The sequence below is a fragment of the Phoenix dactylifera genome, chromosome 15 (assembly GCF_051530095.1).
Source record: "Phoenix dactylifera cultivar Ajwa chromosome 15, Ajwa_hap1_PhDact_Kaust_v1.1, whole genome shotgun sequence".
NCBI lineage: Eukaryota > Viridiplantae > Streptophyta > Magnoliopsida > Arecales > Arecaceae > Phoenix > Phoenix dactylifera.
The window spans coordinates 9,420,614-9,435,147 of record NC_143204.1 but is presented as its reverse complement, the minus strand read 5'-3'; positions in this window follow the sequence as shown (position 1 = coordinate 9,435,147).

Sequence of the window (14,534 nt, the reverse complement as noted above, 5' to 3'; positions counted from 1 at the left end):
ATGCCAAAGGTAGACATCCGTGACATTATCTATTCTAGGGCGCTTATTGGATTTATACATTACATGAACAGGCTGTGACAAAATATAAATGCCATTACTCAGAATTCCATTCATTACAACAACACCATTCCAAATGACATTGCAATAATCCTTTTTTATTGATATTTCATAACCATTTTTGGCCAAAAGGCCTACAGAAATGATATTCAATAGAAAACTTGGACAATAGTGACAATCACTAAGGACATTTACATGAGAGCTGAATTCAAGTTTAAGAATTCCTAAAGCTAGAACTGGAACTGGTCTTCCATCTCCAACATTCAGGAACCTTTCTCCTTCTTCAAACCTCTTACTGACTTGTAGCCCCTGCAACGAATTGCAAATATTAAAAGGACTACCGGTATCCAATACCCAGGTCGAATTATCACAAATAGAAAAATTGCAAGGTGTTATCATATAAGTACCTTGATTGGCAACTGATTGCCCACTTTTCTTAGGCCGGTTCAGATCGAGGGATGCAATGTAAAGAGGACAGTTCCTCTTCCAATGTCCTTGCTTCTTGCAGAAGAAGCACTCCGCCTTGCTCTGATCAGCCTTTTTATTCTTTTTCTGACTAGGCTGAGCATGGTGCACCTGTTTTTTTTGGATTTTATTTTTCTTTTTTCCTTTCTTAAAGGAGCGACCCTTGGATGAACCTCCCACTAAATTCACCGTCTTCTTAAGAAGTTGGTGATCATTCTCAAACGTCTGTAGTAACCCCAACAATTGGTGATAATTCACTACAGGTTTCGTCATACGAAAATGAGTGAGAAAAGGACGGTATGATCCAGGCAATGAGTTTAGTATGGCATCCTTCCCCAATTGATCATGAAGGGGAAAGCCAAGAGAGCTTAGACGCTCGATCAACTCAATCATGTACAGTACATGATCAGTTACCGAGGTCCCATCTTTCATTCGGGCGCTGAAGATGGCACAACTAGTTTTGTGCCTCTCAACGTCGTCAGGAACGCCGAATGATTCATTCAACACTTGAATGATATCTTCCGGCTGCGTATTCTCAAAACGCCTACTAAACTCATCACTCATTGCTGCCAACATGATGCATCGAACAGTGATCCGGTCACTGAGCCACTTCTGATAAGTGTCTCTGGCCGATCTTGATGCATTAGCAGCGGGCTGCTCAGGTGCTTGATCCGTTATCACATAAAGGATCCTCTCATGCTCTAGCACTATTTTCAGTTTTCTATGCCAATTATTGAAATTTGGACCAGTCAACTTGTCATTGTCCAACAATGAGCGAAGTGATAAATTAGTGGCCATTTCTGCATAAAAAGAAAATTTGGCTATTAGTATATGAATTGACTAAACACAGTAGACTTGGACTTTAGTCTAAAGATATTTCCACTATTTTATACAAATTGGTAGCCTCTACCTCTAATTCGAAAAATTACTCCTAATTCTTTAGTGGGCACTAGAACCCAATAGATCCCATATAGGCCCGAGTGTGGCTCGGCCAACCCATATGCACCTATTGGTAGGTTCTTAACTAATTGCTTCACCAAGCAACTTCTAGTGATGATTTTGCCCTAGATTTTCCGGCAGGCGTGTGGCGCCTCCACCGAATACCCTAGTCAGGTCCAACCATTAAATGATAGGGTTAAGTCTAATCAACTAATAGACGACCAAGTCCGAGTGTGGCTCGGCTCACCTGACCGCCTATTGAAGGTACACTTAACTCATCATATATTGAATGACAATTCCAATGCTTGATAAGTACCAGGCGTGTGGCGCCTCCAATAATTATCAAAACATTGGACCCATTATCACCCAACTTAATGGGAGGCTATGACCTAGTTATCTCCATAACCATTTCATTTTAAGGACCTAATAATTTTAGAGGATTTCATAATTAGGATAAATGAGAAGATCCGGTTAGTCTAATTTCTCCCACTGACTTCACCAAATCAGATTAGACTCAAACCGGTTAAGGAGACACCTAAATCAGTCATACTGATTTTCCTTAAGGCATGGGCTAACTCGAATCATTAAGTGATCCAATCAAAATGTGATTGACCATGTCGGCCAGGTAAGTGAGATCGGTGGAAGCGATATGCCATTAACTCGACAAAGACGAATCAGTGCGAGTAGCTCCCAATTAAAAACCACCGGTCAAAACTGCCAAACTTACCTTAGACACCGACTGGTTAATCAATTTCGGTTTGATTACTCAAATGACTCGGGCTCCACCTCTGAGCCTAAATCAAGTTCCATCTTGGTCTAATCAAAGACATGGAATTGATCAATCTACAACTATTGTATTTAACCTAGAGTTTCCTTGACCTAATCTAGTTACTACTTAATTAGATTTGATCAATTAACTCTAATTAGACCATGTTTGATTCTAACCTTAGGGCTAACCCAATCCTAAGAACTTGATTCAAGCTAACCCATATGCCCAAAGAATTATGCAATGTCAATTAATTGAGTTACAATTCTATTTCATAACACTTAATTCTCAATTAAGTTTAGACTTATGAAAGTTTTGATCATTGCATATTTTTTTTTAATACATATTAATTACAATCTTTCAGTTCTTAAAACACATTTTCAGATCTGAGTTTTTATAATTAATCACATGTAATCAGATTTAATTCATGTTTAAGTCATTATGTTTTATGTTCATGCATCACATATACATAACAACATGAATTAATACAAACAACATACATCTTATGTATTTGTTTTTTCACTTTTATTTTCAGATCTGATTTGTTCATTAAAATCAAAGATCATATGAATCATAAACTTTATTTAGATCTAATCTAAACAATATTATGATTTCAGATTTATTCATGTTACTAATCCTAACACAAACATGCATCATATGCATCCAAAATTTCAGATCTACTTAATCATGCATAATCAGCAATTAAATCAATCATAAAAAGCACTTTAGATCTAATCTAAATATGTTAATGATTTCAGATTTAATTGCAAGAATTAAAACATAAAAGTTTAAACATAAACCTGGCTCTGATACCACTGAAAGTGAATCCTAGGTTCTTCGGTGTTTAGCATGCTGAATTTTTTTTTTTTTTTTGAAAACCATGGCTGAACTTGATCGGGTTGCCTACGTACCCCTTCATAAGGGGGATCAAGCCATACGTAGTTCTTTTTAAGTTTTAAAACGCAGCGGAAAAACCGAATCAAACAATTTAATTCATGCATGCTTACAAGATCAAATCTAGAAATCAGCACCTTAAGAACATATAGAATTATGCCGGAATCGTTTAAACAATTATGCTAAAACTTTTATGCATGATTAACTATCAGATCTGAAACTTAAGAACTCTATTCCAATTAATCTCCGAATATCCATCGAATGGATTCTGGAGATATCTCCGTGAGGAGCCCCAAAAGAGGGTAAAACCTCGGAGAATTGGACCTAGACCTTGACACCATAATAAATGATTAATGCTAGATTAATACCTTTTATGATGGATGAAAGTTGTGAATCTGATTCTTGACTTCGCAGCCACGCACACGAATGGCCTCTACGAGAAGTACACGCGAAGTCCTGAAGGATCTTCTTCCGCAACAGTGCTAGCAGCTGCAGAACACTTGAAAGCTGAAATCTGCCCGCCGGGATTCAATCAACTCTTGATCAATCGTCTTGAAGCAGATAGAGATGAGGTTTGTAAGAAAAGTAGAGGACTCAGATCTGATCTTGAATCTTCTAGATATTCACCCTGAAAACCCTATCTAAAATGGAGAAGAAGAGGAGGAGGAGGCGGGTGAGGAAGAAGGCTGCAATGGATGTATTTTTGGTGCCTATGTTTGACCCCTTTTAATGGCCTCCGAATTTTCATTCAAAATTCGAAATTTATTTTTAGAAAACCTCTTTTAGTTGGCACATGCAAAGGAATAGGAACAACCCAAATTAGATCTCAACCAAATCTGATTTAAATTCAAATTTTAAACACATGTGCAAGAGGGAAGGAATTTGAAATCCATGCGGCAAGGTAAAACACTTCATAATTTCAAAATCACCTCTTGAAATTCGAATTTAATCCATTCAAAAACTCAGACGCCACCTTGGCTGATGGTTTGAGTGATTAAAATCATTTAACACATTGCTTAATGTTTGAATTTAAATTCAAATAACAAACAATGTCGCCATGTGTCAAGCAATGGGTCCATGTGCCATGCAATAATTTTGGTTTATTTAAAATTCATGAAATCCAATTCCATGTCACCAATAATTGCCACATCATCTGAGCCTAATCCCCTTGGGTTGCACCTAATCAAATTTGGTCAAACCCGAATTAAAACAAAGCAATTTGGTTGAAACCAATCTAATCAGGTCAGACCCTGATTGAGCTCAAATTGAATCCAATTCAATTTTGGCTCATGCAAACTCAATCAAATTGAATTATTACTTTGTGTTGGACCTAATTCAATTAGGTCAATCCCCAATTAAGAACAAATTAATTTAAAATTAATTTGATCAGCTTAAGTCCTTTTTGGTTCTGACCTAATCCAATCAGGTCAAAACCCTGATTGAGCCCAAACTTGAATCCAATTCAATTTGGCTCATCCTTAGCACAATTACTCAATCAAATTGAGTTTATTAGTAATTTAATTACTAATTAATCCTTCAATAATTACTTTAATTATTTTATAAGATAATTTGCCAATCAAATTGACCAAATTACCCCTGAATGATTCTTAATCATTCATCAGCTTTCTTGATCAATCAGGAATCTTCTATGCGTGTGACCTCATAGGTTCGAACCTAAGCCGGTAGTATAGGAACAATTTTCTACACTAATCGATGTGACCATCTAGCAATGGTACCCGACATCCGGATAGGTCGAATATATGCGAAGCAAATATTCTGGAACCCTGAACTATGGTTACTGTCTAATTCAATCCCTTTGACTCCTAATGCCAGGATGACTTAGAGCTCACTGTCAACCCTATAATTAGTACATCCATTATGTGATTAACTTTAGATATCCCGTGACTCCTCACTGGGATTACCCTGGCCAAGGTTTTGCTAAATTAATCACAAGACATTATCTCCTATTTTCAGGAGGGGTCAATTCCATCTTGACTCACAACTGACTACGCAAGTACTTGACTGCACCCAGTGACCTTCCGTCACTGAATTAGAAATTCAGGTAGTCCGGTACCAAAGTACAGTGAGTTGCTTGCTAGTCACAGGTTGCGGTCTCAGGTCAGAGGGCCAAACTTATACCCATATCCACTCGGAACATCTCTTGACAGTAGAGCATTCCGGAATTGGTCACGTTTAGTGAAATGTACTTCTACACTTCACTTGTGTGGCATACCAGTGTCTCCACACTCCTTGGTTAAGAGGACAACCAACGTATATGTCACACAACGACCTAATCTCGATAATATTGTCGTCCTAGTAACAACATATCATTTCGTCGCAAACAAGTTTAAGGACTCAAAGATAAATCCTCCTTTATCATAACATAAGTCCTAAGGACTTCATCATATAAGAGTTCATTTGAAGATGAAATGATGAATAATGCCAAATAACACTTTATTAATTTGTCAATTCATTTACAAAATTCAATCATCAATATGCTGACGATTGACATTTAGGATACAAATTCCAACACCATTCTCTTGAATTCAGCTATACTCCTTCTTTGCTCCGGAGGATCAACGATTTGTTGGATTGGTTGCTGAGGTTGTTGCCTCTGTTGGCGTACTAACCCAACGAGCTCCTCAATCAGTTCAAGCACCCGGGTTTGATTTCCGGCGGCAGTTTCTGGAGTTGATTGACCCTGGTGTCCTGAGCTATGCGATGCCTCGCCAGCTTGGTTAGTAGGGGCTCTTTCCCGAGAGCCCCTGACCATCCGATTCAGGCTACGGACATGACGAGGTGGCATTCTAATTCAGTAAAAATATATAGATGTTATAAAATCATCCAAACAGAATAATACGAAATAGTTAATAAAATAAATGAACATTATCCCTTTATCTGGTTCCTATCCATCTCTCAACCTTTCTGACGGATCCTAGGAATCCTAAAACTTAGGTTCAATATAATTGTTTCAGTTACAATTCCTAGTGATCTTAAACCTGAGCTCTGATACCATTTGTAACAACCCAGGACCTCACCCAAAATGGCTAGCCGGAAGGTATTATTTGGGTTCCTTGATCCTGTATAAGTACCCAAGATCTACCCAGCGAATAACCGATGTGGGACTAAACACACGCCCACACAGGTCCTCACATACTCCTCCTGTTCAAGCCCTGACGTCCTCGTCAGGCTAAGGGTTCAAATCCATTCAAATCTAATCACAAATACCACGATCGGTCTGTGGTCAACCCCAATGGATCTGTGCTACAGTGTCCCCTAGTCCACATAAGTTATGGGCCGGGTCCGCTCTGATACCACCAAATCTGTCACTCCCCGAGCCCAAGGCGCGGCAGACGCCGCACGCCCGCACGGCGGGCCGCACAGGCGTGCAAGGCATCGGTTCATATCAAAGCAAATACAGATGTTCAAAACTGACATAATTATTGAAATTTATTCAGAAGCAGTCTTACAAAATTTCAAAATAACATTTGCTAACATAATTCAAATATTCAAACTAATCTAACTGAAATGCCAATAACTGATGGAATCATCGGAACATCTAACGCACTCCCCAATCCCGTGCGATCAAGCCTCTGGATCTGAAAAGCAGAGAAAATAAAATAATGAGCTACACTAGCCTAGTAAGCAACAAAATACCCCAAAGTAGGGTCGGAGCATATCAGGTCAAAATACAGGATAATGACTGGAATAAATCATAAATAACATTGTTTTACTATTTTCAAAACTTATTATCATTTTTTCAAAAACTCTGATACCAGAATCTCAACATAATAAGCAACGGCCACGTAACCCAGTGGCATGGGTTACACAAGGTGCCAAATCCACTATTTTTATCCATCGATGGCAGCCGGTGTTGCACAAAAGTGCCAAATCCACTATTTTTATCCACCGATGGTAGCCGGTGTTGCACAAAAGTGCCAAATCCACTATATTTACCCACCGATGGCAGCCGGTGTCGAAACCGGTTCCTCACAGATTACAAGTCGACAGGTCCAACGTATAATCCCCATTGGCAGGGCCAGAATAGAACAGATCAGATCATAGCCATGCTGAGAATGTATATATATAAAAATAGATTTCATAAATTGCACAGTCATATTTCACGGATTTCAGAGCATATAACATGATTTTCAAATAAAATTTAACATGTCAGACCCATTTTACTAAATACAAAACATATTTCAAAATTTAATCCAGTAATAATTATTTTACCAAATAATTTAGAAAAATGCACTTTGAAGCATTAAGTTACTTACCTCTTCTCGCTTAATCCCTACTTCAGATAGGCGGATCAGGTTCACCTGTTTAAATTTAATTAATTTCTTGTTAATTTGAGAACTAAGCAAAATCCAAAAAGAATACTATTGGACACGGCCCAACAGGGCCCAGAGTTGGCCCATAATGGGCATGGCCCGATAGGGCCCATATCGGACACGGCCCAATGGGCCCGCATAGACCCAGCTAAATAGGGCCCCCAAGGTTGGCTTCTAATTGGTTCATTTATGCAATAAAAATTTTTTGCAGAGACTAATACTTAATTACAGGGTACTGTTCTATAATAAAACTTGAGTAAAGGGACCAAACAAATATATTTGAGGGCCTTTATGTAATAAATCTTTCTTATAAGGATCAAACATAATTTACAGAAGGCTCTTTTATGCAATAATATACTATCAAGGGCTTAACTGTAAAATTGCATTTATTGGCCAAATGGGTTCGGGTTTCGAGTTTCGGGCTTGAGATCTAAACTGGGTTTCGAATTTCGGGTTTTGGGTCTGAACTGGATTTCGGGTTTCGGGTTTTCTTCTCTTTTTTTTGTTTCGGGTTTCGGGTTCGAACCAGGCCCAAGTTGGGCCTGCAGTGAATAGGGCCCGTGAACAGGGCCCTTCTTCTTCCCCAAACCCCCACGAATAGGGAAAGAAGAAGAAGAGGAAGAAGGGACCGGCTGGGGGGGTCAGCCTAGGTGGCCGGGAGCTGTTGCCCGGTCGACGGCCGGCTGACTGCAGTGGCGGCCGGCGGCTGCTGCAGCGACGGACATCGAAGGAAAACCGAATGATCTCGGTTTGGGGCCAAAGCAAAGGAAGGAAATCAAGCATGTTATTTGGCATGGAATCAAGGGCAAAAGAGGAGGGAAGCTCACCGGCGGTCGACGGAGATGGCGGATCTCGGCCGAGGGAGGCTCGGTCCGATGTCAAGCGACGGCGGCGATGGCACTTTCCGAAGAGGAAGGAGATCTCGAAATAGGGGAGGCTTGAGTGGTGGTGGTGGTTGGCCGAGGCGGCTCACCGGTGACTTGGGAAGTGAGAGCAAAGGAAGGAGAGGAAGAGGAGAGGGAGGAGAGGAAGAAAAGGGGACTCGGCGGTGGCCCTAGGGAAGGAGAGATGGGGTTTTATCTCCCCATCATAACGGCCCTCCGCCGCGAAAATTGCGGCGGTCGAGCGCGATCTACGGCCGTGATCGGCCACGGTGTGACCGGAGGGGGGGTGCCGTGGGATACCCGCGGCACCCTTGCCCCATTTATCCCCGGAGGGGCCGAAGAGGATCGCAATCGCGATCCTCTGTTCTGATCCTCCCAAAATTAGGAACAGGGCTAAAGTCGGCTGGGGCTGCCGACTTCAGCCCCATATCTCACACTCAGAAAGACAGAAAGAGGTATTTTCAGTCGCAAAGCGCGAGTCGACTCGAGTCAAGCGCGAGTAGTCTTCTATCCCGCGGACGAAGCGCGAGTCGCCTCTTCACTAGTACGGGACGTCTCTCTCAGACAAAGACAGAAATCTTGTTTTCGGCTGACGAAGATGCGAGACGACTCCCGAGCCGCGCGAGCAGACTCCAACGAGAATCGACCGATAATCTATCAGAGGGATCCCGAGCCAGAGCCGACTCTAGAATCATGCAAGACGTCTCCCACTTCAGCCGAGCCGACTCCTTGACGGGCGAGACAACTCCACTACGACTGGGATGCATAATGGCTAGTTTTTTCTCAACTCCAACGACTCTATTTTTGTCTCTAACGGCTAAATCTTTGTTCCCACGCCATCCAAAGCTATAAAATCAAGGAAAGAGCAAGGAGAGAAGAAGAGAAGGGGGAGAGGATACATAGGAAAGAGATTTTAAAGAGATTTTAAGAGAAACCTTCCAAAAGCACAAAAGGGCCATTCAAAGCAAAAGAGAGAGAAGAAAAGCATCTGAGTGAATCCCAAAGCTTCCTCTCCAACTGTGTGCTGCCTCAGTGATCTTCTACCTCGTGCGAAATCAGAAGAGGGTCAAGTAAAGAAGAAGCCGAGTTCTTTCATCTACAAAACTTGTTTGAGGGCTTCTTCTCTTTACTCTATTTATTTATATTATTATATCTGCTTGTTTGAGAAGTTTGTATTTGTTTTAAACTCCTATTCTGACATCTTGTAACTTAATTCAATCAAGGGATAGAATCAAGGGGTTAAGGGTTGTTGGTGAGCCAGTGAAAACCAATGTTGTAGGTTGTAATTGATAATCCGGGAAAAACCAATTGGGTTAGATTGTGAGCCCGGAAAAACAATCGGTTTGGTTTTAGTCGGTGAGCCGAGGAAAACCGACCGAGTTTGTTGTGATCTCATGAAAACAACAAGTTAGGTTGTGAGCTTGTAAAACAACCGGCTGTAATCTGAGGGATTATAGTGAAATTTTCAAGAGGTCTTGGAGAGTGGATGTAGGTGCTGGGGTACACCGAACCACTATACATCTTTGTGTTTGTAATGCCTTATCTCTTGTGCTTTATGCCTTACATTCATACTTGATTGTATAATAGCTCTAGCTTTGTTTCCTATCGATTTATATGTGATTGTTTAGAGCTTGCTTAGCTTTCACTGCATTCATACCATTCACATAGATTAAAATTGATCACACAACCATAAGTTAATTTTAGATCAATTGCATCTTAAGTATTCAAGAAAGAATTGATCCGGTTTAATTTTAATTAGAAAATCCAATTCACCCCCCCCCCCCCCCTCTTGGTCTGTCATCTTGGGCAACAACGGACTATAAGGGCGAGGGTATGATAGGGGAGGAGGTTGCTCGTATTTGTCCTCTTGATATATATCCTCATTAGTGGAGAGAGCTTGTTCACTACTGATTTTTCGAAAGAGGACAAGTTGTTTATACTCTCTCAATATCTTATATTGTATTTATTATTAATGTAGATTACAAATATATACATTGAATATATTACATTGTTTATTTCTTTTGGCAGACATATTCCGATATTGGTAGAGCTACATGAGCATCTCAGGCAGCTCCTCATACATCAGGCTCAAAGAGTTATATGATGCGTAGATATGAATTCGTAAGTTTCTTTGAAAGTCTTTGCCATATTTCAAACTACTCAATCAGATATTTGTAGATATGAAACCCTTTGAGTTCGTATGCGTGTATCTTCTATCATATATCACGTATCATGGATGATATATAGCTTGCTAATATACTTTTTGTTGTAGATGGAGAGCATAGGAGGGAGCCTGATGAGGTGGAATTCTATCGGATGACTCACACCCACCGAGATGGCAACCTTGTTCGAGATGAGTCGAGAAATATAGTTGTATGTATTCATCTTTGATTTGTACAACAATTTTTTATTAGTTACATTTTTTCAAACATTAATATGTAACTAATTTTTTTGAGAGATATAGGATAGGGATATATCTCTTATTTTAGAGCATGTTGGAGTGTCATCATCATCTGGCGTGACCAGTCACGTCGAAGCTTAGGTGCTTGCCGAATTGATGGGCCTGAAGCGTTATGGTCGAGTGAGGGGTTATGGCATTAGAGTTACCCCCACTTAGTTGTTTGCAGTAAGCAGATATACCTAAGATGCTAGACAAAATAGTAGCACTACAGAGGTTTGTAGTCTAAAGGCAGTAATAGAGGAGATGAGGCCGAGCCATCATACAATAATGGAGGAGATGAGGTCTTATCACCGACAGAGATGGAGGAGTTGAGGCAGAGCCATCAAACAGAGATACATTCTTCGAGGGCTTAGTTTGACCAGATTACATCTATTTTGCATAGGCTCATCTCTCCTCAGATAAATAACTATATCTATTTGAATATTTTACATAATTAGCATATACTTTTGTATAAGCTTAATGATTTTCATGTTCTTAACTTCTAAAGTTTCTATCTTTTTCTTGTAGGTTTGTGATACTTCCTCTACTTGTAGAGATGATGATGATGAATGATGCCATCGACCCCAGATAGCTCTTAAATTATTTATTTAGGAGTTTTGTGTGTATATTTTTTATGTTTTTCGAAGCACATTGTAAATATAAATTGACAATATAACTTTGACTATATTTGATAATATGAATAGTTCAAAACTTAGTTTGATTGTGACAATATGGCTTTTGTTATGTTAGTATTTGGAAAATGTAAACAGAGTTTTAAATTTATTTTAAATAATTATGTTAAAAAAATTAACTCTTACGACATTTTAAAGCATCGTTAAAAGAAGAATTAGCAATGCTTATAAGCGTGTCTAATTTTTGAAGCTTAGTAGTGTCAACAATTGTTGACGTTTTAAAAATTTTCGATGCTTATAAGCGTTGGTATATACATTAAAAAGTGTCGGCAATGCCTAAAACTGATGTAGTGTAAGCCTCTTGAATCTTAGTATTCTTTTTCACCTCAGGCATTTTGGTGAATCTTGTAATGCCAATACTCATTGACATGCCCAGTAATGATTTTGGCCTACCCAACCTCTAAATAAATATATTGGTAACAACTATTATATACAAATCTATTTCCATCGCACTAGATAAAAATTACATCAGGAGTATGCTTCTTTTTTCTTTGTTTAGGTCTATTCATATGTTATCTACTTCCTGTCGGTTCCAATGGTCAAGGCCCATGTTAGATTAGCCACGGCTCTTGCTAAAAATTATCCCGTAGTCCTTGTTTCACTTGTTTCATCCTGTATCTACCAAGGACATAGAGAAATCACTTCTAAATGTTGGGGATGTGGAGGTCCTCCATGGATTCTCCAGATTTAGTTGTATGCTTACTTTCTAAAAATATATCAATCCATACGTGAGAAGATCGATATCATTCCTGTTGGTCATCAATTCATTCATTTAGATGACCCACTCCTTTTCTTTTCAAAATACTTCTATTACTTTTTTGAAAGGCTTTCATATAAAGGTATATACGTTATGTTTTCTTTCTTCCACTCTCCAAACCCTTCTTGGTTGATATTCCCCGAGGTCACTATGTTCTTATTTGAGACTGAAGCTATGGAACTCTTATGAAGAGACATCTTAATTCTCGGAGATCTCCATATCGGCTCAATAATTAATAATCAAGCAAAAACAAGCACTCCATTGAGCACTAATCTCCTAATTTGTTCACTTGCTATTTTGGCCCAATCTAACACCTTATCTACCTTTATATTCCTTGAATGCACTGCTTGTGGATCATCTCCTTTGTCTTTGAGTCATATCAGATTGTCTTGGCAGATTTCCTCTCCAAGGAATTATGTCTTCTAGTAAGTAGTGATTGTAACTAGAAACTTGATGTTTGTTAGAATAAATTGAATGCTCGATGGTATCTTGTTATAGTGACCATAAAGTCAATGCTGAAGGGAAGTATTATCGGATATCATCAACTTCAATACATGCATTTGAGGGGATGGGCTAATGAAGTTGTTAGTGTTCGAGCCGATAAAGGAAATGTTAAATACTTAGCATTAGATGGGACTTCGATACATGCATTGGTAAATTCAACATTATTAATATGAATTTAGCAATGAAGGGAAGCGTTGAAGGCAATTTCATACTCCAGCATGTAAAATATTTTTAATTATTAGTTTAATATTTGGTGTAGTACCTAGTCCACTTTTGTTAGGTCAAGCCTTAGGCTCAATATATTTAAGTTTGCTTTTAGTATAAGTGGAAAGGTGATATTTCATCTTTAAGTGGGAGATGATGTATTTTTTGTCTTGCAACGGGAACAATAGTATAGGGTTTTATTAAGTGGAAGAGAAAGTTATGTGAAGGAGTAGGCACAAATTTTTGGGACATCGAGGTTAAGAGAGGTATCTTGGAGCCGCATGAGACTTCCACTATTGAAGCTTGATTTACTTGGTATTTGTTTTGCATCCTAGGCTGGCATATTTGATCAACACCGAGTTATGCACCATTGTACATGGGAAGGGAGAGAAGACCAACTAAATAGTTAATAGGTAATTCAAACCCTTGAAATGCATGAAAATAGTTCAACTAGCTATACGTGGAATGCGCTCAAGGCATTTGTGACGTGTACCAGAACTTGGAGATCAACTAATAATTTGAGTTCATAGTTAGGGCCTCGATAGAATGTCTGTGTATTCGGCACTTTATAGCTTAATTATCGAAAGCTCTTGAATATAGCTCCTTTTTTTCAATCTTTTGCAAAATTAAGTAGCTTAGAAAAATAATGATGTTTATACTTGTTTAAAATTTATTATCTCAATAAATTAAGGGGACCTTCTTCCATTGTCCTAACATCTCTAGAAAATACTACTTACAAAGGTTTCATGTTATCCATTTTTCTCCATAATTCATGTGATGATATCATAACCTAATAGATCTTTTGTCAAATAGATGGTCCCTTATTCATAATTTTCTTTGTGTTTTACAAGAAGAAGATCACAGGTTAATGGACCTTTATTAGACATCAGGGAACACTAGTACATACCATCATTGAGATCACTGATATAACATAAGAAAAAGATAATAGGAGTGGTTATACGTGTCATTCTGGCTAATGCAAGAGGGAAACCTTTGGGATGACTACTCCCTCTGTCCTACCATAGGCATTGCTGCAGTTGGATGTTGCCGGACTTCCATCATTCTGGTATACAGCGATATTCTTCATTAAAATGTTCTTGCATGCTACTTCTTTACCGCATTTGATGCTGATAGCCTCTTTTTGAGAAGAAGTCCCATATAGATCAACAAAGTGGATATCGCTTATTGCGACATTCGAGGTATCCTGTTTTTTTTTTTTTTTGCACAATCATAGATAAAAATTCATGAAAAACTAGTAGCAATTTGAAGAAATGTTGTATAAGAAATGCATAAATTACTATTCAATCATGACACACTTTAATTCATTCTTTGGTTCATGTCATGAGAAACTCCACGGCGCTATGCCACCAATATATATATATATATATATATATATATATATATATATATATATGTATATGTATAATTGTGCAAATAATACAAGCCTCCGAAGTCTAATTATAGAATACAAACTATATGAAGCTAGTCACAAAAATGATAGCCATAGGACCAAACGTTATGTTTCTCTTTAAGATAAAAAAACTTTTTTAGAATATAAGTAGAACTTAGCAGCATCTAATAAATTTTAGAGTTGTTTT